Genomic DNA, 26,649 nt, shown 5'->3' on the forward strand with positions numbered 1-26,649 from the left:
ACCGATGAAAACAGAGAGCTCTATAGCTGCCCATATTAAAACTTTAGATGATTGCTTTCATGGGCTCAGCAAAGAAAAATTTCAAAAACTCGGAAAAGAGCTGAAATGAAAAATAACTAAGAAAGCTTTTTAAAAAAAGAAGCAACTGTGAAGCACCAGCAAATAAGCGCAAAGTTACAAAAGCTCCAATACCCAAGTCATTGTTAGAAGAGGATATGCGAATTGAATTGCTGCAGGCAGATTCAAACAGTCCAGATGATGAGTTTGGTGAAACTGGCATCCTAGATCAGCCTACATTAGTTAAGAACGGGGAATTTTGTGCTGGTGAACAATTTGACTGATAAACAGCATAACAAGTTCTATGTCAGAAAAGTGATGCTCTCGTAAAACACAATTTTGAAGTTAAATTCATGCGTAAAGGGGCCGGCTGTATCATTCACTTTCCCTGATGAGGATGATCTAGAATTGATTACATTTAATGATGTGGTGCTATAGCTTGGAAAGCCTATTTTTATCCCTGGGACCAAAAAGGCTGCAAATAAAGTTATGTTTAGTATTGACTTGGGTGATTTCACCATTGAATAAAAGATATTTTTGTGTTTGAAGTACTGACTTGTGTAGTGTCACCATTTAAGCCACCAGAAATTATGCAATTTTGTTGTTTTATGCTGGCACAAATTACCCCGCATGCAAGGTAAGTTGTGCCATTAATAAGGCTTTATAAGAAATTGTACCCTTTGTCACCTTGTGAGTTTTATTCAAACTGATTGACATATCCTGTTAGAGAACATATTAAACTATATACATAAAAATATTTGGGTGAAAAAGTTAAAAGACACTAGTACATACATCAAAAACCGAAAAATGGCACAAATTACCCTGCCTTCCTCTATGTGTCTTACCTGTGTCTTAGACGATCCTGTTACTAAAAAAACAATACAGTCACAGTTATTGAGCTCACTTCCAAAGTAAGAGCTGGTCTATAACAGTCCGAAGAGTTAGAATTAGTTACAAAGAGAGAGAGTTTTATGAAGCGTTGTAGTGAACACATACCGGTGAAAAGAGGCGCTCATTCAATGGTTCATCGATGGATGATCTTGTGATCTCAGCCGTACCTAATTCAAACTAGATAGTAACCGAGTTGAGTTGCTGTGAATAAAAGGATTGTAAATAAGAGTAACAAAAGAAATGCTCCGAAGGGATGTGAAGTGGAACAATTATTCTTCCTCCATCAACAGCCTATTCATAGGCTTGTAAATATTAATCAACTTTCATACCTTGATATCTAATGTCTAATTTATATTAGTAAGCATTGCAGGTGATAAAATGTGGAGATCACCTTGTAAACAGTAAGTAGTTAGGACTAGGTTAGTACTCAACTAAGGTTGTATATATTTATTCTAGACTGTTTATTCTAGACTGTAGACTGTTTAAGGTCACAGATGAAATGATAGAAGTTTGTAATAAAATACTAACAGCTAGGGTTATCTTCAACTTGATTAAAATGTTAGAATCTACGTCATATGTATGATAGTTTTGTGGCAGTTGCCGTTCTAGCTGTTCGGTCTATTGTAGTTGCCGATAACTGAGACACAACACATTTTTCTAGTCTCACAAATGCAGAGTCTTGCATTTACGGTTGATATTAATAACACTTGAATAAACTTACAACTAAATTGTAGGGCTATAACATAGTCGTCATTCAATACTATGAGAGTATAAGTTTGATTAAGATGGAAATGCCACTATACAGGATTCGCAGCTCTCTAATTGTGATGCGTTCATTTCTCTCACATCTGTTTGTCTAAAGGCACCTGATCATTCCAGTCTTAATTAGAACAAAAATACAGACAACATGACATATTTGCGGATATGTTGAGCAGAGGTTTCAAGTAGACAGTCAGTGAACTTGAGAACAAATTTGACTTCTTTTCATCGCCATTTGTAGTGAAGCGTTTTAATATGCCGGCTGAGGTTGTACTCGGGCTTATTGATTTGCAGTGCGGTTCAACTATGAAGGATAAATTTAGGTCTGGAGGATTAGATATGGTTTATCGACACCCCAGAGCAGGTCAAACCATATTACCAGACATGGCTATTAATGTTTGTGTCTACTTACGATTGTGAACAAAAGTTCTTAATTGATGAAGGAAGAATAATTTTATATACATTCGATTTATTGAAATAAGGGGTTCACTTTGAACCGATTACAATCTTCGTGCACATTATAATTCTTTCTATTTAATATCAGCTTCGTTATATCAGATATTTGTTTAAGAAGACTCACAGATTTGTTGTCAGCAAATGTCAGAAATGATAAATTGCAGTATGGATGTCAGAGTCTTTTAACTTTGTTTAACTATAGCAGTGGTTTTTTCCAAACTCAATCAAAACATTATGCCCAGGTATTCAACAAATGAAATGATTGGAAACTTGGAAAATATTGAGGTCAACTTTATAGCGTTTAGCTTATTGGACCGATGCTTCACAAACTGAGGTAATCAGCACCTTCCATCACCTCGGAATAATTGTACCAGTCGGAGAATAAAGGTTGCTTGTGAGAGATGAAAACCAAAATTTGACACTGAATAGCTAATCATAATATAAATAATATAATAGGATAAATAATAAAATATTAATAATTAATATAACACAATATTTATATGTGATACTATGGTGGCCATAGTAATGTAGACATTGCCGTCTACATTTTAAAAAACAAAGTTATACTTTATTTTAATAATTCTCGTAGCAGTAGCTGTGTGTATATAGTCGTTTATTATTGTCTTCCTTGTGTAGTAGATAAAATCTTGTCACCATGTATGTAATTCTATAATTTTCAGTGTACATTAGATAAAATCTTACCACGACTTATGTAATTGCCATCACGAGTTTGATCACACTAAATTAAGGAATACTTGTTTTTATTAACCAACCATATAAAAGGCTGGCAACTTTTGGCGATGGCAGAGTAGCCCTTGGCCGCGACTGTGCGAGTTATATGAAAATATACACTAAAGCACTTTACTATCAAGAGTGATTATTTGGAACCTTGAAAAATGGGAATTAGCTAGTGTGATGTGAAAGATCAGGCAGTGCCCTTTACAATACAACATTATATAATATAGCTCAATACAGTTGAACCTCAGTACTCATTTTCTTCCTTAGTCGAATAATTTGGTGCACAACTAAAATATTCCAGTAAAAAATGCATCTAAGTTCAAACAGATTTGAAAGTCAAATTAGCTGAGCCAGACAATGCCGAGTAAGAACGAAAACAAACCATTCAAACCAAACACACTTTTCGGTTCTTGACCAATTGGTAAGCGCCTAATTGACTCCGACTTAGTGGAGTAAGGCATTCAAAGTACTTTTGATTATTTTTGTTGTGTGTTTTGGAATTTTTGTGTTGTTTTAATCCTTAATACTGGGTAAAAAAGACCCATGATTTTATAATATTTTAGGTATTTATTAGGAGTGAAATCAAATTAAAATACTTATCATTGTTTATTTTTATAGAAAAATGGGTTTCAGCTTCTGAACAAACTGGTTTTCGAGAATCAAATCAGAACAAACTATAGTCAAGCACTGAGGTTTCACTGTATAACAAAGTATACAGTGAAGTATTTTATAGCTGACCATGTTAAGATATCTGAATACCAGCAACAACATAGATCTACACTATGTGAACTCAACAATTAACTGAATTAGCGAACAGTGTATAAGTCATGTGGAGACGAGAGCCTCACTCATGCTAATGATAACACAAAACATACCTCTTAGCTGATCAAAGCTACCTTTTAAAAAGTTCTGTGTATAGACAAATTAATACCTCTGCAGTGAGAGCCAGTTGAGGTCACATGATCTATTAGCAGTGATGGTTCCCTAACCTTATGAGCCTATTTCTATATACACTTCCTTAACAATCATTAACTATGTACATACATAGTATTTGCATTATCTGTTTATATTTATCTTGTATAAACAATCGCTGGCCCCAACCATCTAAAGAAATATTTTTAGGCGTTTGTATTCTCATTTAAATTAAAGAACACTATAGCTATACATGTACCCAAGGCTAGGAAAGTATTATGTACATATGACTATGAGATATGACCATATGACTACTATTGGTAATAGTCTGGATATTTTATCAGATACACTTTTCTCATAATTAATCTCATGCAATTTATATGTACAGTCAAACTTCGAAATATGAAGGTGATCTATTGTAGTATGGACGTCATACCTGTTGTATATTGTAGCAAATATTATTATCAAAGTACATTGTATTTTGTTTAATTCATTTAAAAACAAAAAAAACAAATATAAACTCTTCAATTATATGAAACAAAAAATAATGCAGTATATAAAACGTCATAAAACAATTAAATGTATATATATACTAAATATTAAATAATAATATTAAATAATAATAAATATTAAATATATTAAATGTATATATATATATATATATATAATTTATATATATATATATATATAGCATTTATATATATAGCATTTATATATATATAGCATTTATATATATATACATATACCAGTATATATATATAATATAAATTAATAAAAAAATTGCTATTGTTATGTTGCCTTAGCGGAAACATCAACAGAAGTACAACCTTGGCATTGCATAGGTTTATTGAGGTTTAGTATAGGATAAAAATATTCATCAAAACTGTTACTATATTTATCTTACATTAATTTAATCTATATATTTACTATTATTTTAATGTTATATTGTAGTTTCTATCAGTTTTCTATTTTTAATCAGCAGATGGTGATGCTTTAAAAATGTTTTAAACATCATAATTATGTTGGAGATTACTTTTTATGTTGAGTCAAACCTTTGCACAGATTAATGTAAACAAAATGTTATGTAGAGATGATGACAACACAAGGTTTGGGCCGAATTCGTTGATCGACAGATTTGCTCACAGAGAGCATCTAGGGCTGGCCATCATGGGCTATCAGGCTGTCATCTACATGCAAAGTTATTTTATTCCCAATTTTTCTTTTGTATCATAAAACAGTTGTATGTGGTGGCACAGAGTTCATTAAAAATACTGAGTAAGTTATCTAAATTTCTCCGTAGGCTATGAACCTCTGATAAATACTAGATGTAGCGTTAAAACAAATGCTTGATATAAATGTGATATATAAAAATAGGAAAAACTATTGAATGTGAATAGAAATGAATTGAAAAGAAATGTTTAAATGAATAGGGATGTTAAATTCATGAAGCAGTATAAAGTTATATTATTATTTGTATTTCATATTAGAGACAATCTAATATAAATTTTGGGATGTTCAAGTTCAGAGGTGAAGGTAGTAACAGAAATACTCAGCATGGCTTACTGCTTAAATTAACTCTGAATTAAAATGAGTCATATGTATTTTATTAGTCGAAAAAGTAGGAAAAGCATCTCAACCACAAATTTATGATTTTAGTGGATTTATGAAGCTTGGCAGATGCACAAGACTTGAATATGGGGCTACAAGGATTAAAAAGATAAAACGGAAGCTTCAAATCATTTGTCTGTCAATCACAATAAAATGGTTCAGGTTGACACACAACCAGCTCAAATGACAAGTTGTGCGGGTAGTCAAACAAGTACAAGTATGAACCAATCACAACTCAGAAGAAGCGGTTCAAGGGCTGTCTCAAAAATACACATATATGTATATTTATTACTTTATTGGCAATAATTTCATTTCAAACAGAAATGTTTTTCAAATTTCTCATAAAAAAAACAATGAAAAACTAAAAAGGGCAGTAGTTAGCCGCTAAAATCGAATAAATAGTTTGTCATATTAATATAATAATGGTTAAAATATATTTTTCTGCCAAGAGAATAGATATAAAGTGGAAGATTAGTCAAGCAGCTAGCAATAATATTTTCAAAATAATTGTTAGATGTTGTATGTAGTTTGTTCATATCACAAAACTTACATAGAGTTAAAAACCTGTAACTGTCATGTAAAAATTGAAGACCAAAACAAGAAATATCTTAAAACTTTTAATTGGTGTAACATAAACATTTAGTAGAGGTAAAGTAAGAGATACAACATTTAAAATAAGCTGGAAAATGATGTAGATTTGCAATTAGTCAAAACACTCTTTTTGCAACAAGAAATAAATTGTTAGTGAAGCATCTTAGTGCTAGATTATAATAAATGCGCATACCATAAATAATATGGCAAAAGATAAACTGATAATAAAATGCATGGCAAATTTTCAGTTAATGAATAAACTGCAAAACTGAAACAGAATCAATAGCTGAGTGACCTCATTACATATAATAGTGTCAACATGATTACTCCAAAAAAGCCAATCGGTCAAAGGAAATCTGAGCAATTTTGTCTCAGATCTACAAGTGATAGATCAGCTGCCAAGTTTTAGAGTAATGCAATTTTGAAGGTTCTCATTGGTGTTATAAGAAAGAAAATGTGACTTTTGTAAAATGATTATTATGTGATTTGAAGTACACCAAATGCTGACAATTTGCATAGTGAGATTGTAATTCACCTCACAGACTTGCAAATCTTTGTGACGGAAAACCGATTGAAATCGTATCATATCAGAAAAAAAACATTGAAATGGAATGCCATGAGAAGAATCAAATCTTTACCAGTCATCTCTGACTGGTAAAGATGTGAGAATCTTTGTGAATAAAAGAATGCAGTGCAGAAACGAGTTCAGAGTGAGTCGAAAAGAACAGCTCAGCTCATCAGACACTCAGATGAATGATGAACTCTGATGTCAACACTACAATTGCTGGTGCATATCCATGATAGGCTAATCGAGTCAACTTACGACACACTGATATGCAGGGGGACATCCTACACCAACCAGAGTGATTGCGGTAAGAAAGAATCGATATTCTCTTCATGAGGAAATACCGTGTTGTTACGTTGTTATTATGTTATGAAGGTATCTACATGTATTTATGAACCACTTCAACAACGCCAATGTTCAGACATTGCATAAGAATTTAGTTAAGTTTTTGTTTCTCGTCGAAGATGTGTCAGGCACTTGATAATAAGCTCTTCTTGTCACCATCCTTTTTCACAAAAAACGCAGACTCAGTCTTCGTGGTTTTTGAAAAAAACTCTAATTTCCATTTTTGCTGACTCATCACTCATTGCTGTAATAAAGACTATATGATAGGAATAATTTACACCAATTGTAGATTTTCAACCATATTGTCCTTAGCAACCAATTCAATCTTGTTTAGGTCAGACTTGTTTAGGTCAGAGTTGTCTACTCCATACTGTTATATGGCTTTGGGAGATCCAATCTAACATCGAGCTATCTTTCCAAATTTTGCCTTCTTTCTGATCCTATTGCTAAATTTGACAGAGCTGCTACTGAGATACTAACTAGAATAAAACAAATAAAGTCTCATCCCTATGTAAAAAGTACCGTAACAGTAGTAAGAGTAACAGTAGTAAGAGTAACAGTAGTAAGAGTAACAGTAGTAAGAGTAACAGTAGTAAGAGTAACAGTAGTAAGAGTAACAGTAATAAGAGTAACAGTAGTAAGAGTAACAGTAGTAAGAGTAACAGTAGTAAGAGTAACAGTAATAAGAGTAACAGTAGTAAGAGTAACAGTAGTAAGAGTAACAGTAGTAAGAGTAACAGTAGTAAGAGTAACAGTACCATAACAGTAGTAATTGGTCATAGCATAATACAGATAATGCTATCTTACTGTTTTTATGTTTGCCACTAGATGTAGCTTTCTCATGCTTCTGTAGCAGAGCTTCAGTAGTGTTTATCCACTTGTCTGGGTCTGCCATAGAAATTATATCTATGAAACAAAAATAAGAGAAGTATTACTATTCAAGATGTCAATGAAATAATAAGAAATAATAAGCTATCATTTTACTCTCACTGCTTAAGTTTTGTGTTATAGTATTATATAATATATGATGTATAAGCTCAGAGTATTAATCTCAACTTAGGCAAGTATTCCAGAAAGGCATGACAAGTGACTGCTATATATTTTATCACTAACGCTTGTCATCAAGAGCAAATGAATGTTCAAAATAAATCTGGACAGACATGAAACGCAAATGCGCAAGTCGATGCAATGTTTCTACAGTTGTGCATAACGTGTCATTGTTAGCAGAAAGATTCTGTCACACCAGATGCTTGTAGTCTTCCAATTTTGGCCTTCTTCTTCAGGCTCTCTGGCCTATGTAAAACCCTTTGAGTGGCATTTGGTACTGCAAAGTAAGCATATAAACCTCTTGCCACAGACACCTAAGCTAGGCCTGTACTGACCATTTTGGGTTACTTTGCAGTAGAGTAGCTTTCCCGTTTCTGAAAATGTCAAGAAAAGGCTCTCTATGCCACTTGAAGTCCCATCAGTCTCCATGAGGAAAATCAAAGCTGCTTGATTTCTCAGCACTGTATCTTTATCCACGCATAATGAGTACGACCCAGGTGCCATTTTCTCCAGAACAGTACCATCTTTGTTCAGATCTCTCATGTGCATCAATTCTTGTTCTTTACCCTTGACCAAGTCCTAAATGTGTTGCCCTCTGTCACGCTTAGCTTTGCCACCAAGTATTTTATACAGCTCTCGATGCTCAATGTCTTTCTTTGTTGTGTTAGTTGGTGTACCACAGCGAAAGATAATATAACTCCATATGGAAACTACATGGGACATGTCATAGAGTTGGAGGTTATTGATAGATGACTAAGATGAGAATGCCACAAATAGGTTTATACATAGTTGTTTATTAGTAGTAAGTATATGATTACTATTTGAAGATTGGGGTAAAAAACCAGGTTTGCTTGGGTAAAAGGGGCAATTGCGTGCCACGGGCGTGAGATGCGTGAGACATGGGGCAATTTCGTGAGTCTCACGCCCAATGCGTGAGAGTTGGCAGGCATGTCTATACTTTGTGCGTTGATTAAGCTATGCGAAGCTACGATCGATGCAAAGCTAAAACGATTCTCCACAATGTTCCTTACTCTTACAAAACTATTACTTTCACCACTATCAAAGACGATGCTTCTACTTTAATTATCTGTATAACCACGAAAATCTGAATTGGCTATAATGTCATCAAAATAACTAATTACCTGTTTTCTGACTCGCGCGGGCACTTAATGAATTCACAAAAAATGTTCGTTTTTAGGTTAGAAAGTTTAAAATTGCTTCTTTGTCTTATGCTAATTTTTCTAGAGAAGTTTTCGGACAACATTGTCAATTTCATAAAAGTCTTAAAGACCGTGGGTTATGTTGTCAACTAATAATACATGTAACATCAGGTTACTACGTAATTGCTGGAAATGTCGCAATAATGCGTCTATGGCAGTGGAACCTAGAAAACGCATAAATGCGTTAATAGCAGCGGGAGGGATAAATAGCTTTCGAGAATAGATGTGATATCTACGTATATGAAAAGTAAGGATTAAAAACCTTTCAAGAGAAAATAGTGTCAATTTCCATGGAAGATTCTGTGTAACTGCCCAAGCACGCGGGCACAGTTTTTATGATATGGAAACCGAAACCGCACCAAAAAATTGCACCTCAAACTCACACCGGTTAACCGGTGTTTTCGGTTTTGTCCGATGTCAGAAAGTAAAGCATTCCGCTAGATTTAATATAAACTAACCGCAACCACCGGATCAAACCAAAACATCGTGCAGGTCTATTTGATATGCATAGAGTTGTACAATGCTCAGCCCATTAGCATGTTTTGTACTAATAGCTAATAGTCCTGTAACCAGATACTTTTTAATTGTTTATCTGATATATGCTTAGCTACTGTGCTATCAATATGTAAGAATTTTTCAAAGTTGCAATTTATTACGAGAAAAAAATGAAAAGCATTTCAAATACAAATTAATGTATATATGAAACCTACATGCAGCTACACAATATATGCATATACTCTTAGAAGCATCAGGAAACAGAACAAAGATCTCTTATCATTTGTAAATCAATCTCATTAAAATTGTTTAAATTGACACTCAACTAGTACAAATGACAAGTTTTGCAGGTAGAAAAACAAGTATAAATATGAACCAATCATCACTAGTAAAGCAATAACACTCAACCAGTACAAATGACAAGTTGTGCAGCTAGTCAAACAAGTATAAATATGAACCAATCATAACTGCTAAAGCAATAACACCCAACCAGTACAAATGACAAGTTGTGCAGGTGGACAAACAAGTATAAATATAACCCAATCATCACTAATAAAGCAATAATACTCAGCCAGTACAAATGACAAGTTGTGCAGGTAGTCAAAAAAGTATAAATATAAATCACTTGTTACTAATAAAGCAATAACACTCAACCAGTTGAAATGACATGTTGTTCAGGCAGTCAAACAAGTATAATAAATATATATATATATATATATATATATATATATATATATATTAGTGCGAACATATGATGTCAAGATGTGATGAAGTTATCACTTTTGGAAATATTTTAGGGCACCTATTACTAAAGCTCACCTGTCAGTGTACCCAAAATATACACACAATGCTTGCACATATTTATTACACAAAATTCACACATAAAAACTCTCTAATCAAATATGGTACGGTAAATTTGGGGTTCTGGACATAAAATCAATCATCTAGAAGGATAAAATGTTTCATAAACACTAAATTGGAAAAGTTATTCAAAAGTTCAGTCAAGTTGTCGTATCTTATCAGAAATGCTTAAGGTGCTCACTAGAAAGTTTTTTCTCAACACTCTCCTTTTCCACAGAGGAAGCAGTCTCTAATCTTTAATTCCAATCATTGCTAATTCATCCCTCAGTACTGTAATAAAGGATGTATGTTAGGAATGGTGGGTACTGATATACATTTTCTACCATGTTGTCTTTAGCAATCAATATAATTTTCCTTGTAATCTGGATTTGTCTGCTCAATACTGTCATCTTCATTGCATTGTCTTCATTGTGTGTAGAATCGTTTCTCAAAATTCTGCTTACTGATTTGTTGGTTAACAGATATTGAGCTACTTCTATTTAGAATAAATTATATAGCAATATTACCATATTCACACATTTAGCCATCCTATTATTGCCTCGTTGAGTTGTATACTTACCACTTACAGTACTTCCTAATCATCCAACACCTGTGCATTAATATTGCTGATAAATTGGCCATTCTCTGCTATGAAGTGGTTATCTACAAAATAGAAATAGGATCATCACTATAAGTAATTGAACAGTTATGTTCAAACGATAATATGTCTATAATAATTGTTAAAACAACTAGAAATGCAAAAAATGCTGTCCATTTGAGTCATTTATATTTAAATAATTTAAAAAAGTAAATAATGTCTTTTAATCATTGTTTTGTGCTAATCGACTGGTTGATTGAAATATGTTTTTCAATCATTGATTGTGCTAATCTAAGGGCTGCTGGACGCCCTGTCCGGCAGCCGTTATTTTGGCACGCTCGACCTGGTGAGCGAGTAATGGCAGGTACCCCTGGATGCAGAGGCGCAGGAGAAATTAGCCTTCTCGACATGGTCCGGATTATAGAAATTGAAGGTGTTGCCTTTCGGACTGACGTCCGCCCCGCCACCATCCAAAGACTCATGGAACACAATATACATGGCCTCCAATGGAGAACGCCGCTACTATATCTGAATGATATTATAGTCATCGCCTGGACTTCAATACGCATCTGCATCGGCTGGAGGAGGTCTTTCAGAGACTCCACAAGGCCGAACCGAAGTTAAAGCCGTCCAAGTGCAAACTATTGCAACCCTAGGTCTGCTACCTGGGCCACATAGTAAGCCAAGACAGAGTCTCTACAGACCCCGACAAGGTGAAGGCAGTCATGGAATGGCCGAGCCCTTGCGGAGTAAAAGAGCTCCAAAGATTCTTCAGGACCATCGTCTACTGCTGACAATATATCCCAGAGTTCGCCACTATAGTGCATCCCTTGCACCGGCTGACTGCAAAAAGAAAGCCCTGGAAATGGATGGAAGGGGAACAGATCGCCTTCAACACGCTGAAGGATAGTATCAGCACTGCCCCGATCTTGGGTTACCCGGATTCCCGGAGGCAGTACATCCTGGCCACAGAAGCCAGCGGATGTGGAGTCAGGGCTGTACTGTCCTAAGTACAGGAGGGCTCCGAGAGGGTCATTGCCTACTACAGCAAGACCCTCACCCCCTTGGAATGCAATTACTGCATCACTCGATGGGAGTTGTTTGTGGTGGTAAAGGCAGTTAAGCACTTTCGTACGTATTTGTATAGCCAGGAGTTCCTCCTACGAAAGGCCCATGCGTCACTCCGGTGGCTATGCAGGAGGAGGGAACCCTCTAACCAGATAGCCCGGTAGCTCGAGATCTTGGCTGAGTCCCACTACGTCCTGGAGCATCGGTCAGGGACTCGCCATGGGAACGCAGATGGGTTGAGCAGGCAAACCTGCAAGGACTGCCGGCAATGCGCGAGCATGGAGCAGATGGACATGGGCCCTTCACGGAAGGAGTTGGCAAGGGAACAAGGGCTGTTTACCACGTAGATACTGACCAGTTGCCTGGAAGAGACTCCCATCCTTGACAGAGCGAGATCAACCCTGGGCAATGTCGAGTATCCCAGGAGGCCAGCCGGCAACTCGCACGGGACCCTGGGATACGGGATTGAACCTGGGTGCCAGAGGTTTCCCCGAGGGGCTACTGGCCACACCAGAGATGACAGGACCAAAGGGCGAGCTGGCAAAGACACAGGCCACCGGACAAGGACCAGTGGCCATCATGTACCGTGCTATTGCTACAGGAGAAGAGGTGCCAGTGGAACACCTAGAAGTCGGAAGCAGAGAGCTGAATATCCTGCATCACATGCGAGGCTCTCTGTGCATACGACAGGACGGCGAGCTGGAAGCACGCGTGGCCCCGCAGGGCCACACCAGATGGTGCGCCATCTGCCCCCAGGCCATGCGGAAGACCATGGTGTGGCAAACGCATGCCCTGGCTCACTCTGGGGTGGGAAGAATGATAAGCCGCCTCCAGCTGACTTATTACTGACCCGGACTGACGCCCACAGTCAGACAGCTCATCAAAAGTTGTGAGGTGTGCCAGGCCACAAAGCATGAAGGGACAAAGGCGGCTGGAAGAAAAAAGGCTCTACGCCAGACCATCCTGGCAGAAAGTGGCCGTGGACCTGGTGGGGCCATTTCCTGTCACACCTAGGGTGAACAGATGGGTGCTGGTCCTCACTGACCACCTCACCAGATAGCAGGATGCACTGGCACTGCCTGATGCCACGGCCCTGGTGGTCGCTAACACCCTGGATGAGTGGGTCTTTTGCTACCTGGGATTACCTGAGCAGATCCACACGGACCAGGGAGTGCAGTTCGAGAGCCAACTGATGGTCGAACTGTGCCAACTCGGGAACGTGGTAAAAACCCATATGACTCCATATCATTCACAAGCCAATGGAATCATGGCGCGGAACAACTGAGGATTCGGAGACTCCTTGAGGGCACTGCCCATGGCCCGGGGACAGGACGAATGGGACATGCTGCTTCCTAAGCTGATGAGGGCATACCAAGGTACCCCCACTTCGCGACCTGTGAGACAGCCAACATGTTGATGTTAAGACGGGAGCTGTGGTAGTCGGACCAGTTGGAAAGCCACACCCCACCGACTGAGTTCTTTCCTGCCCTTGAGCATGCCTTTGAGGTATAACGGAGGTTGCAGGCAGTGCACAAGGTACTACGGCAAAGCCAGATGGAGGTGCGGCAAGAGGACAGAAAAGAACCACCACTATACGCCTCAGGCGACTGGGTATGGCTCACAAATAAACGCCGAGACAGAAAGAAAATCCCAAGCTGCAGGCTAAGTTCATGAGACCATACCAGGTCCTGAAAGCCTAGGGAAATCCCACATATCTGGTGAAACAACAGGGCCAGTCTTCCATTCAGAGCGAAGGAAGGCTGAAACCTTATCATGCTTGCCCAGAAAAGTTGGGGCAAGCCCCAGCCACCCTGGAGCCAAAGAGAGGCCCTAACATGAAAGGAGCTCTACCCAGCAGGCCGGAGAGAAGGCAGGAGGAGGTCAGAATAGACCCTGTACTCATAATGCCACCACCCAGCTGAGAAAAGTTGCTGCTAGAGGCTGCAAAAAAGCGAGGGCAGGAGATAACTCCGGGGGAAAATCCGACCAAATTGGAGGATGGAGAAAGCCAAAGACGCCCTGCGAGTTCCGAGGAAATCAATTCAACCACATGGGAAAAAGTTCCGAGAGAACCTGAAGCAAACCCGGTGGAGACCGGAGAGACCACAACACCAGATCCCATCAACCCCGCAATCCAATCAACTCTAGTCAGGCACCATCCAAGGCCAGCCCAGACAACTAGGAAGCCGGAACGGTAAGGAGATGGTGTATGTTATTCTATGGAATTGTCAGAAAACGATTCGGAGGTCGCGCGAAAAGGTTGTAAAACGGTTCTCACGGACGCAACCAAGGTTTTTCTTTCAAAGCACTAATTTTTTTTGACGACATCAGAGCGCTAAAAAAGATGGATAGCAAAGGCAACAAATCACTACAGGAGTTACTGACTTCGGTCACAATTACCTTGAAAGAAGCTGGAGAAGGAATGGATAGGCCAACACCAGCAAACGTGGTGGCCTACAAGGGGGACGACATGGAGCTGGATATGACATGACAACCGGACTCTGCTGTATTAGAAATCACCAAAGAAGGAGCAGAGGCGTTGTTAGATGCAACCCTAACCGAGGAGAGAGTGGAGGATTTGCCCAACGAGACCAGGTCAGAAGAAGTAGAAGAGGAGTGCAGGGTGGCTGCTGTGCGCACTAAGAGGAGACTAGTCAGCCTCTCCTCACCAGAGTTGTCCTCTTCTCCGCCGGCTGCTACCGTTAGAGAAAGCACACCCGTGAGAGCCGGAGCCATGGGAAACCAAGCCGCGGAGAAAGACGATAGTGAGAACTATCAAGTACCTGTCTTCCCGGACTGTCTCACGGGCAGATGAACAGGTGAAGGACGGGAGCTGACACATCTGCCAGTTTACGACCAGCACCCGGCGGATCCACTTTTATGTCTTACAACACTACGCCGTGTTTGTGTGCCGCTGTGACTGGCAACACGTAACAAGAGATCAAATGCTATTACACCACCCTACTCACCAGCAGGGAAGAGTGGAGCCGGTGGTGTATCTGGTCGACCTGGACTGCTGAGAGCAGTTCTGCAAAGAGAACATGCGACGATCTTTGACGATGGCTGCCTGCACTCCCACTACTAGAGGAGGAAGGCGTCGTAGCCTGCGGAGGGGAGTACAGCAAGCAAAGACTCAGCTGTGCCTCCAGCCCGGGTTCGCCCGGCCTTGACCAGGTAGTGGGACGAACTCCAGCTAACCAGACCCTCCTGCAGACGCAGCACAGCCGGGCCCGGTTGTTGTCACAAGACACCCAGAAGTAGAGGAGGGCTGCTGACACAATGCAGACGGTCTTATGGCAAGGATGCTTGGAGGGCCGGGAGCACCAGCTACTGCTAGAGGAGGTGGAGCGCCTCCACTACGAAGCCCGCCAGCATGAGGCCCTGGCCCAACTGGTGCTCCCTCAGGGCATAAATTTGAGACTTTAGTAGCCACTGGAGGAGAGTGTGTGGTAGATGGCGTCCCCTTATGTTTAGTCAAGCCAAAGCCAAGCCTGAGCTGTGCTGAGTCCAGACCGAGCCGGGCCGAGCCGGGCCGAGCCGGGCCGAGCAGAGCCGGGCCGAGCCGGGCCGGGCCGGGCCGGGCCGAGCCGAGCCGGGCCGAGCCGGGCCGAGCCAGGCCGAGCCGTGCCAGGTCAGATGGAAACTGCGTAACTACAAACATGATACACCAGGCCATAGTGACTAGAGAAGACCTAGGTACTAAAAGGATCTATATAGAACTATGCAAGACACATGTTAAATCTAGATATACAAACCACAGAGCCTCATTCATACACAACGACAAATAAAACAGCACAAAACTCAACAAACACATCTGGAAGCTTAAAACTGACAATACAACCCATAGAATTAAACAGAAAGTTACGTAGAAAGCTAAAACCCTATTAAAACCTAACAAAGACATGCCATCTGTGCCTTACTAAAATGTATTACTCTATTTGCATGGTCAGAATAAACTGCCTTACACAAAAGAATGGAGATCAACAATACATGTGGTCACTCCAAAAGATATCTGCTTAGCCAATATGACCCAGGCAGAGACATAGCTAGGAACAACACTAGCAACTCCAGAGAGGCAATTCTACCAGCCAGTTAACACAAATCTACTGAGGTTTACAGAAGCACGACACAGACACGTTGTGACCCAAAAAAAGAAAAATTAACCTAGAAAAAAGATAAGTAACCTTAATCTATTCCAACACTATAGTTAGTTATAATTATATGTATATACAAATGTACTAGGTGAATGACCAGTGTTGCCTGAAAAACGAAAAGAGTTTTTGAGCTGAAAATTTATGTTTATTTAACATACATGACATTTACCATTTTAGCTTTTAAACTTCATATAATCAGAAAAGTGTTTTGTGCAATTCAAATAAATTAAAGTAAAACAACGGTAAAGGGGTTTAAATGTGAAATAATTAGCAAGTCATGGCAAGGTAAAATCTGCTCCAATACAATGATTACAATAAAAAACTATTTCGTACTGATACAATTAATACGAACTGAAAAAAAAGAATTTGTTGAATAAATAATGGCAATGAGTATAGGGAAACGTTTGTAAAAAAATTAATTTTCACAGATTTTAGTCATTGATTTTATGATTGCTCAATGCAAATAAAAGTTGGACCACAAATTAAAAGCTTGCAAAGTGAAAATTTTAAATGAAAAACAGCTGTTTAATTAGTCACAACCAAAGAGTAGCTTTAACTAAAATAAATAAAGAAATAATGTAATAAAATTAATATAAAAACTGTAAATAACGAGAAGAGGCAAAGTTTTGTTTGTGACACATAATCAATGATTGTGGCATGCAAGTTTTCTCAAGCCAGTTAAGAGCATTGGGAAATTTTTTTTATATAATATATATCTTATAGAAATTATATTGATATATATATTTAATGATTTTATCGATCACACTTTATTTAAATTAACATTATTTATATGCACAATATATATTACAATAGATATATTTTTCAATAACTATATTAAATACGCTTTATGTATATTATATGTCTATTTATATCAACTTATCCATATTTGGCTGATAGCCTCTACCAAATAGGATTAATAACAATGAGTACTTGGTCTACTCCTGCTCACTCCGTACTAGTTTCAAAATGCTGTAATATATTAATAAATTAGGCTGATTTAAAAACATTTAATTTGAGCTTTAAATACCACACATTTGGCATGAACTGCGTCATGACTATATAAATGGAGTGGCAGTCTCCTAGATAGCACAGCGCAAATGGAATGATTGTTAAACAGTAATTGGTAGATTAAATGCCTAATCTATAAAACTGGATTCTGTAGTTGAAGTGAAGTGAAACAAATAAATTGTGTGACAATAACTTTTCAATATAATTACAATGAACAAATTTATAGAAGAAAGACAAATAATATAGCTAACACTTGTGCTCATTATACTGCCAGTTGTTTACTTGCTGAAAGTGCACCAGTCAGAGCTGGAGGGAAAACCAAAACTCAGGGTGCCACCGAATCTAGAGATAATTTCCGCAGCTACTGCGCTTGAAAGCGAAATTAACTTTAGTCGGGTGATAGTCAAGACTAGCTGTGAGATTGTGACGCCATTATTCAAAGCAGAACGCAACCTGCTGAACTGCTCGAACTGCATAGCTTATAAGCTTATACTTGTTGGAAGAATTTTCTCCCTTGTTCTTTGGTAGTTGAAATTCTGAGCATCTGATTGAGTGACAGCATGAGGGATCAAAATGGTGATGCACGTCTTTATGATTGCACAAAAAGTACAACGAATTATTAATTGAAAGAAAATTGAAAAAGATTTGATATAAAAATTAGATACGTGAAAATTACCCCAAAAATTTAATTAAATATGCCAGTTATAAAAAGGTATTCTTAGAAATTTTAATGTTCGTTTACGTTATACTTTTTATTTCTAAAATTTATTTATTTAGCCTGACTGTAGCTTGTTATTAGACTTTTAGTTAAAAACAAAGATAATTACTATCAATTTCCTGTTGCACATCCCTTGGTGGTACTCCTTGAGTTGTTGGTGGACCTTGATAATCAGGTGGAGGCGGTGGTGGAGATGTAAACTTGGATAAAGCGGTTACTCCTACTAACGCTTCTGTTCCCACTGCAACTGCTCCTAATACTGGCATGACTGTGCAAATAAAAACTGCTGTAATATGTTATATAACATATGGTATCTTAGTGCTATATGTAACTTTGTGACATTGGAACTCACCATAGCTCAGAATCTACTTTCTAGACACCGAGGATGCACTATTTAAATAAAGAGGTAACTCTATTAGACTTTTAAACAAAATAAGAATGATAACTTCCTAACTTGGAATTACTATTTAAGTCAATTAAACTCACACCATCATTAATATAAAGATAGCTGAAACTTTTCATGTAGAAGGAAAGTAAACAGAGACTCTATATATCTAGATTTCCTCAGGCAGTCTAAATGATAGTCATAAATAAACTCGGTAGGAAACTAAACAAGTAGATGATGCAAACCAGGTTCGAAACGAAAAACTAAAATTGATAGACTGAGTAGGAGAAAAATTTCCCAGGCCATTAGAAATTTTAATTTTGAGCATGTGATGGTAACAGTAAAAATTTACTGCTCTTTTCCCTTTTACTACACCATTGTCAGCAGTTAACTCTGAACTTATGCTTACCTGCAAGTGCCACAGTCTGTAAAATCACAGGAATAAAGATTAAATGTATCGGGTCAAAGTCAGCTGTAAAAGAAATATGGAGGACTTTAATGCTGATTGTGTGAGCAACTATAAGAAATTACTACGGAATGCTTTGGCATTCATAAAAACAAACTGTTGTACTAGTCTCAGCAGAAGTATAGAAAAAGTTAATAATATTTTACACTCTGTCATATACTTAGACATAAAACTGCTTAGAGTAATAATCTAGCTGTCATAAATAATACGCACAATTTTCTCCTCAAAGTTTGCAACTAAAATATAGGAACCAAGTGCTGCACCAATTTTTGTTGCAACTGACCATATTTTCTGACGTTCTGTCGCCAAGATTATATAAGATACTATTACATTTAATTTATTAAATGAACTAGTATTTCATTTAATTTCATCTAATTTCCTAAATTAAATCTAAACAAGCTTACGATAGCCCGCAAGTCTGCATATTATAATAATGATCTATACATATTTATATAAGCTGATGATAACCTATATATCTTTACTTATCATAATTATATTATAATAGTCTATATAACTCTATATAAGCTGATGATAACCTATATATATTTACTTATCATACTAATAGTCTATATATCTTTATATAAGCTCATGATAACCTATATATATTTACTTATCATAATAATAGTCTATATATCTTTATATAAGCTAATGATAGCCCATATATCTTTACTTATCATAATAATAGTCTATATATCTTTATATAAGTTGATTATAACCTATATATATTTACTTATCATAAAAATAGACTATATATCTTTATATAAGCTGATGATAACCTATATATCTTTACTTATTATAATAATAGTCTATATATCTTTATATAAGCTCATGATAACCTATATATCTTAACTTATCATAATAATAGTCTATATATCTTTACATAGGCTGATGATAACTTATATACCTTTACTTATCATAATAATAGTCTATATATCTTTATATAAGCTGATGATAACCTATATATCTTTACTTATCATAATAATAGCCTATATATCTTTATATAAGCTGATGGTAACCTATACATCTTTACTTATTATAATAATAGTCTATATATATTTATATAAGCTGATGATAACCTATACATCTTTACTTATCATAAAAATAATCTATATATCTTTACATAAGCTGATGATAACCAATATATATTTATTTATCATAATAATAGTCTATCTTTATATAAGCTGATGATAACCTATATATCTTTACTTATCATAAAAATAATCTATATATCTTTACATAAGCTGATGATAACCAATATATATTTATTTATCATAATAATAGTCTATATATCTTTATATAAGCTGATGATAACCTATATAAGTTTACTTATCATAATAATAATCTATATAATTTTATATAAGCTGATGATAACCTATATATATTTACTTATCATAATAATAGTCTATATATCTTTATATAAGCTGATGATAACCTATATATCTTTACTTATCATAAAAATAATCTATATATCTTTACATAAGCTGATGATAACCAATATATATTTATTTATCATAATAATAGTCTATATATCTTTATATAAGCTGATGATAACCTATATAAGTTTACTTATCATAATAATAATCTATATAATTTTATATAAGCTGATGATAACCTATATATATTTACTTATCATAATAATAGTCTATATATCTTTATATAAGCTGATGATAACCTATATATATTTACTTATCATAATAATAGTCTATATATCTTTATATAAGCTAATGATAGCCCATATATCTTTACTTATCATAATAATAGTCTATATATCTTTATATAAGCTGATGATAACCTATATGCCTTTACTTATCATAATAATAGTCTATATATCTTTACATAAACTGATGATAACCCATATAATTTACTTACAATAATAATAATAGTATGAAGGACTTTCACCGTGCTACCTTCACTTTTATCCACAAGGCCGAGTAAATAATGAAGACCGACTTGTTATCTAAGCATGAACATATATTTATGAAATAAATATATTTGCATTATAACAATGGTCAAGCCTACATACATAAGCAATAACCAGTATTAGTATACAATGTCTATCGTATACAGGGAACAGCGCTGCTCTGGCTGCCTCTCTCATACGTTCTTCTTTTTATGCTCTTTTCTCCCTTTGGCTCTGCCCCCTTGCCATTTCCGTTTCCCACCATTATGCTTGCAGCTACGTGACCCATATACTGTCCAGTCACCTTTGTTCTTTATCGCCAGCCAGGTCTACGGGCGTAAAGGAGAGGCTCGGCTCAGTCGGCCAATCGATCATTACGCCAACACCGGCTCTGTATGCGATGCTCTTCCATCACACTCTCTCCCAAGACCGGCGGCGGGGCCGTACGAAAGAGGCTGGAGAGAGAGAACATCTTTGTCCAGAACCGGTGCTGTCGAGTTTTTTCTTTCCACTGGAAGATGGTGTCTTCCAGGAACAGGGCATCATGGCTCCGATGTTGAACATTCCTATTGAGCCTTTGAGCTCGGAAGGCCATCCAACGCCACCGGCGGTTATTCTCTAAATACAGGTCGCAGTGGGCCTGTCGTAGCCGCCGGAGCTCCTCTTCCTCAAATCGCTCCCTAATAGGCTCTGGAGCCGGTTCGTTCAAGTGGGCAGGGTAGGCGGAGGTTGAGGTGTCTCTTTTCTTCTATGGTGGTAGAAAAGCTGTCAGTCTGCGACTTCAACCTGCTCCTTTCTAGGCGCGAGCCAGTTTCGGTCTGCCCTCTCCCGCCAGGGTCCCTCTCGGGGATGGTCGTCTCTTGCCCAAAGAGCTGGGACCCTGGCTGGCCTCTTGGTTGGCGGAAGTGTTTGCCAACACTCTCACATGGGCAGGTCAGCCAACCATCTCTGGAGGCATAAGAAGGATTGCTAGCGCAGCCTGTCTACCAGGTAAATGACACTCCCACACTCGCTGCCTCCACCTGTCCTCCTGTGTGCCATCAGCTGGTCGCGTGACATGTGCTGATGTTGGCTGGGGCACACGAAAACAGCGAAGTGCTGTATGACATGCTGCCAGATCTGCCGTGCGCTTGTCTTGACCTGAAGGAGATCACAGGTCTCAGGTGTCGAGATGGCGTCCTGTACCTTTTCTCAAGTGGTCGTGTCCACAAAGCGCTCAGTCCTCATGATCGGCCTCTTTGCTTTTCATTTAGTGTTAGCTGGCCGTGTCGGCTCCCTGCTGGGCTTGGGAGATGCCGGCAACTGATTGGACTTGGTCTCTAAAACGTAAGACACCCGAGGCTGCTCAGCCACTTCGGCTGCCTTAATCTCGGCCACTCAATCCAACTTCTCGTGTATTTCGAGTACCTCCACGGTAGTAGATGCTGCCGAGTTGGCCGGGGCCGAATCACTGGTGTCTTCTTGGCTGTTGGAGATAGACTTGTAGCCAACTATCCTCGGGGGTCAAAACTGGCCGATACAGAAAGAGTGTCAAACAGGTGCGACTCAACTTGAGCAGGGCTCGAGGAGGCAGCCTGGCTAGAGCACTCCATCACTCGATTGCTGGTGGCACCCCCTAGCTTGTCAGAGGCCGTTTAGCTCAAGAGCGCGTACTCTTTCTCACTCGAGGTCAGTAAGTCTACTAGCCTCGCTTCCTCGTCGCCCTCAATGCATGGGTTTGGACAGGCAAGGCTTGGTAGATAATGAACTTGCGAGCTCACCTGTTCTAACCATGTCGATGAGAGTGTTGCAGTAGTAGTAGAGTAGCAATTCTGAAGAGAGTCTGTGTAACTGCATGGCGTAAATGCAAGTGATTCCTGCTTCAATCCCCTCACGGCTCCTCTACATACCTGTTTGCTGTCTAAAGGAGGGCTCGGAATAGCTGCCAATTGTTGCAGCCATGTTCACTCGCCGTACAGGGGTTATGCGGGATGGGCTTCCTAGACCCCTCTGATGCCGACCTGGGGAAAGGCTCTCCATCTAAGCTGAGTCGGTTGGCAGATCTGTTAGCTTCTCACCAACTGACTCATCTGTGGTCGGCTTCCTTTGTTCTAAGTTATTATCGGCTATTATCCCCAGATTGGATTTGAGCAGTCGCTCTGCTTGCCTCGGAGCCAACTCCAACTGGCTTTCCTTCTCACTGTCTATTGTTCTTGGTTGTGAGATCTCCTCTGCTTGCCTCCTGGCCAAGTTCAGCTCGAGCTGGCAGTTCTTCTTTTGCCTTTTGGCACGGGCCCCTTTCATGTTTGGGCCAAATCGCAGCTCGAGTGTAGCTGGTGCTTGACATAGTTTTTCTTTACAGGCATAATAAGGCTTAAGTCGGCACTTATTTTAAACAGAAGATTGGCTATGTCTCTCTATCAAATAAGTATGGTTAACCCAAGCTTTCATAACTTTAAAAGGGCCAATGTATTTGGCCTGTAGTTTGGGGTTTTTTCCCCTTTGCCAGCGTTTGTTCAGAAGCCCCACCCACTTTCCTGGTGCGTACAGTGGTGGCTCCTTTTGGTCCTGCTGTCTTATGGCTTGTTGGGCTTCCTTCAGTATCTCGTGAGCCGCTTCTAACCTCTTCTGTGTTTCTTGTATGTACTGATGGGAAGGCTGCCTCTCCAGCAGAGGCGGGCTGATTTTCAACAGGTCCAGGAAGCACAACTCTCTGTCAAACATCAGCAGGGTCGCTGTTTCGGCCGTAGCAGAGTGCGGCGTACCCCTGTAGGCCTGCATCAGCTGGGGTAGCAGCCTGTCCTACTATTCCTGTCCTCGTGTTAGCAGAAGCGCTCGCAACGAATCTCCCAGTTGCCGGTTGTTCTTTTCCACAATGCCGTTACCCTGAGGGTGGTACGGTGGGGTGCGTGTTTTTTCTACTAGCCATAGCAAGCACAGTTTTTCTATCAGTCAGCTCTTGAACTGTGCCCCATGGTTCATATGTATTTGCTCCGGCAAGCCCATATAGCAAAATACTCATTCGTCCAGGGAATTGGCAACAATGGGAGCCGTGGCATTTGGCGAGCAAGTGCATCCTGCCCCCAAGTGAAATGGTCCGTTAGCTCCAGGATCCACTGGTTCCTTCTCGGTGTCTCCGGCATCGGTCTAACCAGGTCCACCGCCACCTTTTGCCAGGGGTGACATGCGTATAGCCTCTGCCGGCTACTTGCTTCCTTGTTGCCACTATGCTTAGCCGCCTGGCAGACCTCACGACTATTCTCCTCACCATGGCCATCATCATACCTGGCCAATACCAGATCAGTCGGACCGGGCTGAGCATTCTTCCCATCCTAGAGTGGGCCAGGGTGTAAGTCTGTCAAACGGATATTTCTCGAACAGGTGAGAGGCACACCGAGCACTACCTGGGCTGGCCGTGTGAAGCAGTAGGAGGCTCAGCCAAAGGAGTGGGTGAATGCGGTGTAACTGTCGAAGCTCAAACTCCCCCAATTCTAATTGCTCGAGAGTTAACTCCGTTGCCTGCTGCATAGAGAAATACATGGAGGCCACTGGCCCATGCCTGACCGCCTGCATGCGTGCCAACTCCCTCGTGGCGGTCTTTCTGGTCTTTACCCAAGCCGTCCCACAAAGTCCCGGGGTGACCTCGGCCGGCCTTGAGCTGGACCTCAATACCCCTAGGGCAGAAGTGACCGGTCGTCTCGCAGGCGGTCTCGGCAACTCACGGGTCAAGACCAGGGTTCCTCCCTTGTCAGTTCTCTAGGGCCAACTCCCTTTGAGTCGGTCCTCCGTCCCGCACTGTCGACAGTTTTCACAGGTCTATCGACTGAGCCCATTTGCATTGTCGTGTCGAAGGCTGGCTCTGTGTTCCAGGGTAAACTGGAATTTGGCAAGGATCTCCAATCATCTGGCCACCTGGTTGGAAGGCTCCTTGCGCCGACACAGCCATTGGAGAGATGCGTGATTTGTGCAGAAGAGGAACTGGCACTCATAGAATTAAGGGCAAAAATATTTTACAGCCCTCGCCATGGCGAGCAGTTCTCTTCGAGTCACACAGTAATTCTGCTTCGCCGGATTTAGTGTCTTGCTGAAGTACGTGATGACTCACTCAACTTCCCTTTGTACCTGGGATAACACTGCTCTGATCCCACCATTACCAGCATATTTATCTAATATATACGGCTGTGTCGAGTCTGGGTAGCCCAGTACTAGAGCTGAGGACAGCGTCTCCTTCAGCTTGTGGAAGGCTTCTTGCTTCTTCTGGCCTCAAGACCAGGCCTCCTCTTGCTGGTAAGTCAGTTCAAAAACGGACCGGATCAGCAAAGCCGGGTATGTACTGTTGGTAGTGCCTCCCTCTCATACCCAGGAAGCCCTGTATTTCGCGGAGAACCCTGAGATTCGGCCATTGCCGGACTGCCAGGGTCTTTTTCGGGTCGATGGCTACTCCTTTCTCGCTGACTATGTGTCCCAAGTACCGAACTCGCGACTGCAGGAGCTTGCACTTAGAAGGCTTGAGCTTCAGTTCAGCTCCATTCAAGCGCTGCAATACCTCCTCCAGCCGTTGCAAGTGAGTATCAAAGTCTGGGGCAATGATGATGATATCATCCAGGTACAGCAAAAGCCTCCTCTAGTGCAACCCATGCAGGACCTGCTCCATAAACAGCTGGAATGTGGCCGGTGCCGAAGTCAGACCGAATGGCAGCACCTTCCATTTCCAGAGCAAGGACTGAGTCACGAAGGCAGACTTTTCCTGATTGTCTGCCTCCAGGGGTACCTGCCAATACTCACTCACCAGGTCGAGCGTGCTAAAATATTGGCTGCCGAACAGGACTGGTCCCTTTGTACTGAGGCGCCTTGAACTGTGGTCCGGGGGCTTCAGGTCATGGGGCCATTGCTAGGCGCTCCAGCACCTCGGCCAATCGGTCGGTGCCGTGCTCGGCACTCTGTGCTCTCCCTTAAATTTTAGCCGAGAGTATGCCTGTTACTGGGGATCGACTGCGTGCATCAGCACGGTTGGCCAGTAGCAGGAAATAACGTCCCGGTAGGGTCTTCTCATTATGAGGCCTTTCACCAACCCGGTGTGTCTGATTGATGCATAAGCAAAGTTGGCAGCCAAATCAGGTGTGCTCCTCTGCCTAGGTGCTAACTAACCCCGGTGTGCTCAATCGATGCTTAAAAGCAAAGTCGGCAGGCAAGATCAGGTTCACTCCTCGAGGTGCTTACTCGGTTGTTGTGAATCTGGGCTACTATCCCACTACTGCCACTAGTGTGAAGTATTTCTACCGTGCCACCTTCACTTTTATCCACAAGGCCAAGTAAATAATGAAAACTGACTTGTTATTTAAGCATGAACATATATTTATGAAATAAATATATTTGCATGATAACAATGGTCAAGCATACATACATAAGCAATAACCAGTATTAGTATACAATGTCTATCGTATGCAGGGAACTGCGCTGCTCTGGCTGCCTCTCTAACGCGTTCTTCTTTTTATGCTCTTCTCTCTCTTTGGCTCTTCCCATTTGCAGTTTCTGTTTCTCGCCGTAACGCTTGCTGCTACGTGACCCATGTACTGTCGAATCACCTTTTTCCTTTATCGCTGACCAGGCCTCCGGGCGTAAAGGAGAGGCTCGGCCAGTCGGCCAATCGATCATTATGCTGGCACCAGCTGTTCGCAATGCTTTCCAATCACAATAATCTATATATCTATATACTATATATCTTCACTTATCATACTAATAGTTTGGAAATGAGAAAGTTTTTGCACAAAAAATTCATTCTTATTTAACCTACACCACATTTGCCATTCTAGCTTTTAGACTTCATATCATGAGAAAAGTGTTTCATG

This window comes from Watersipora subatra, chromosome 4 (genome assembly GCF_963576615.1).
Source record: "Watersipora subatra chromosome 4, tzWatSuba1.1, whole genome shotgun sequence".
Taxonomy (NCBI): Eukaryota; Metazoa; Bryozoa; class Gymnolaemata; order Cheilostomatida; family Watersiporidae; genus Watersipora; species Watersipora subatra.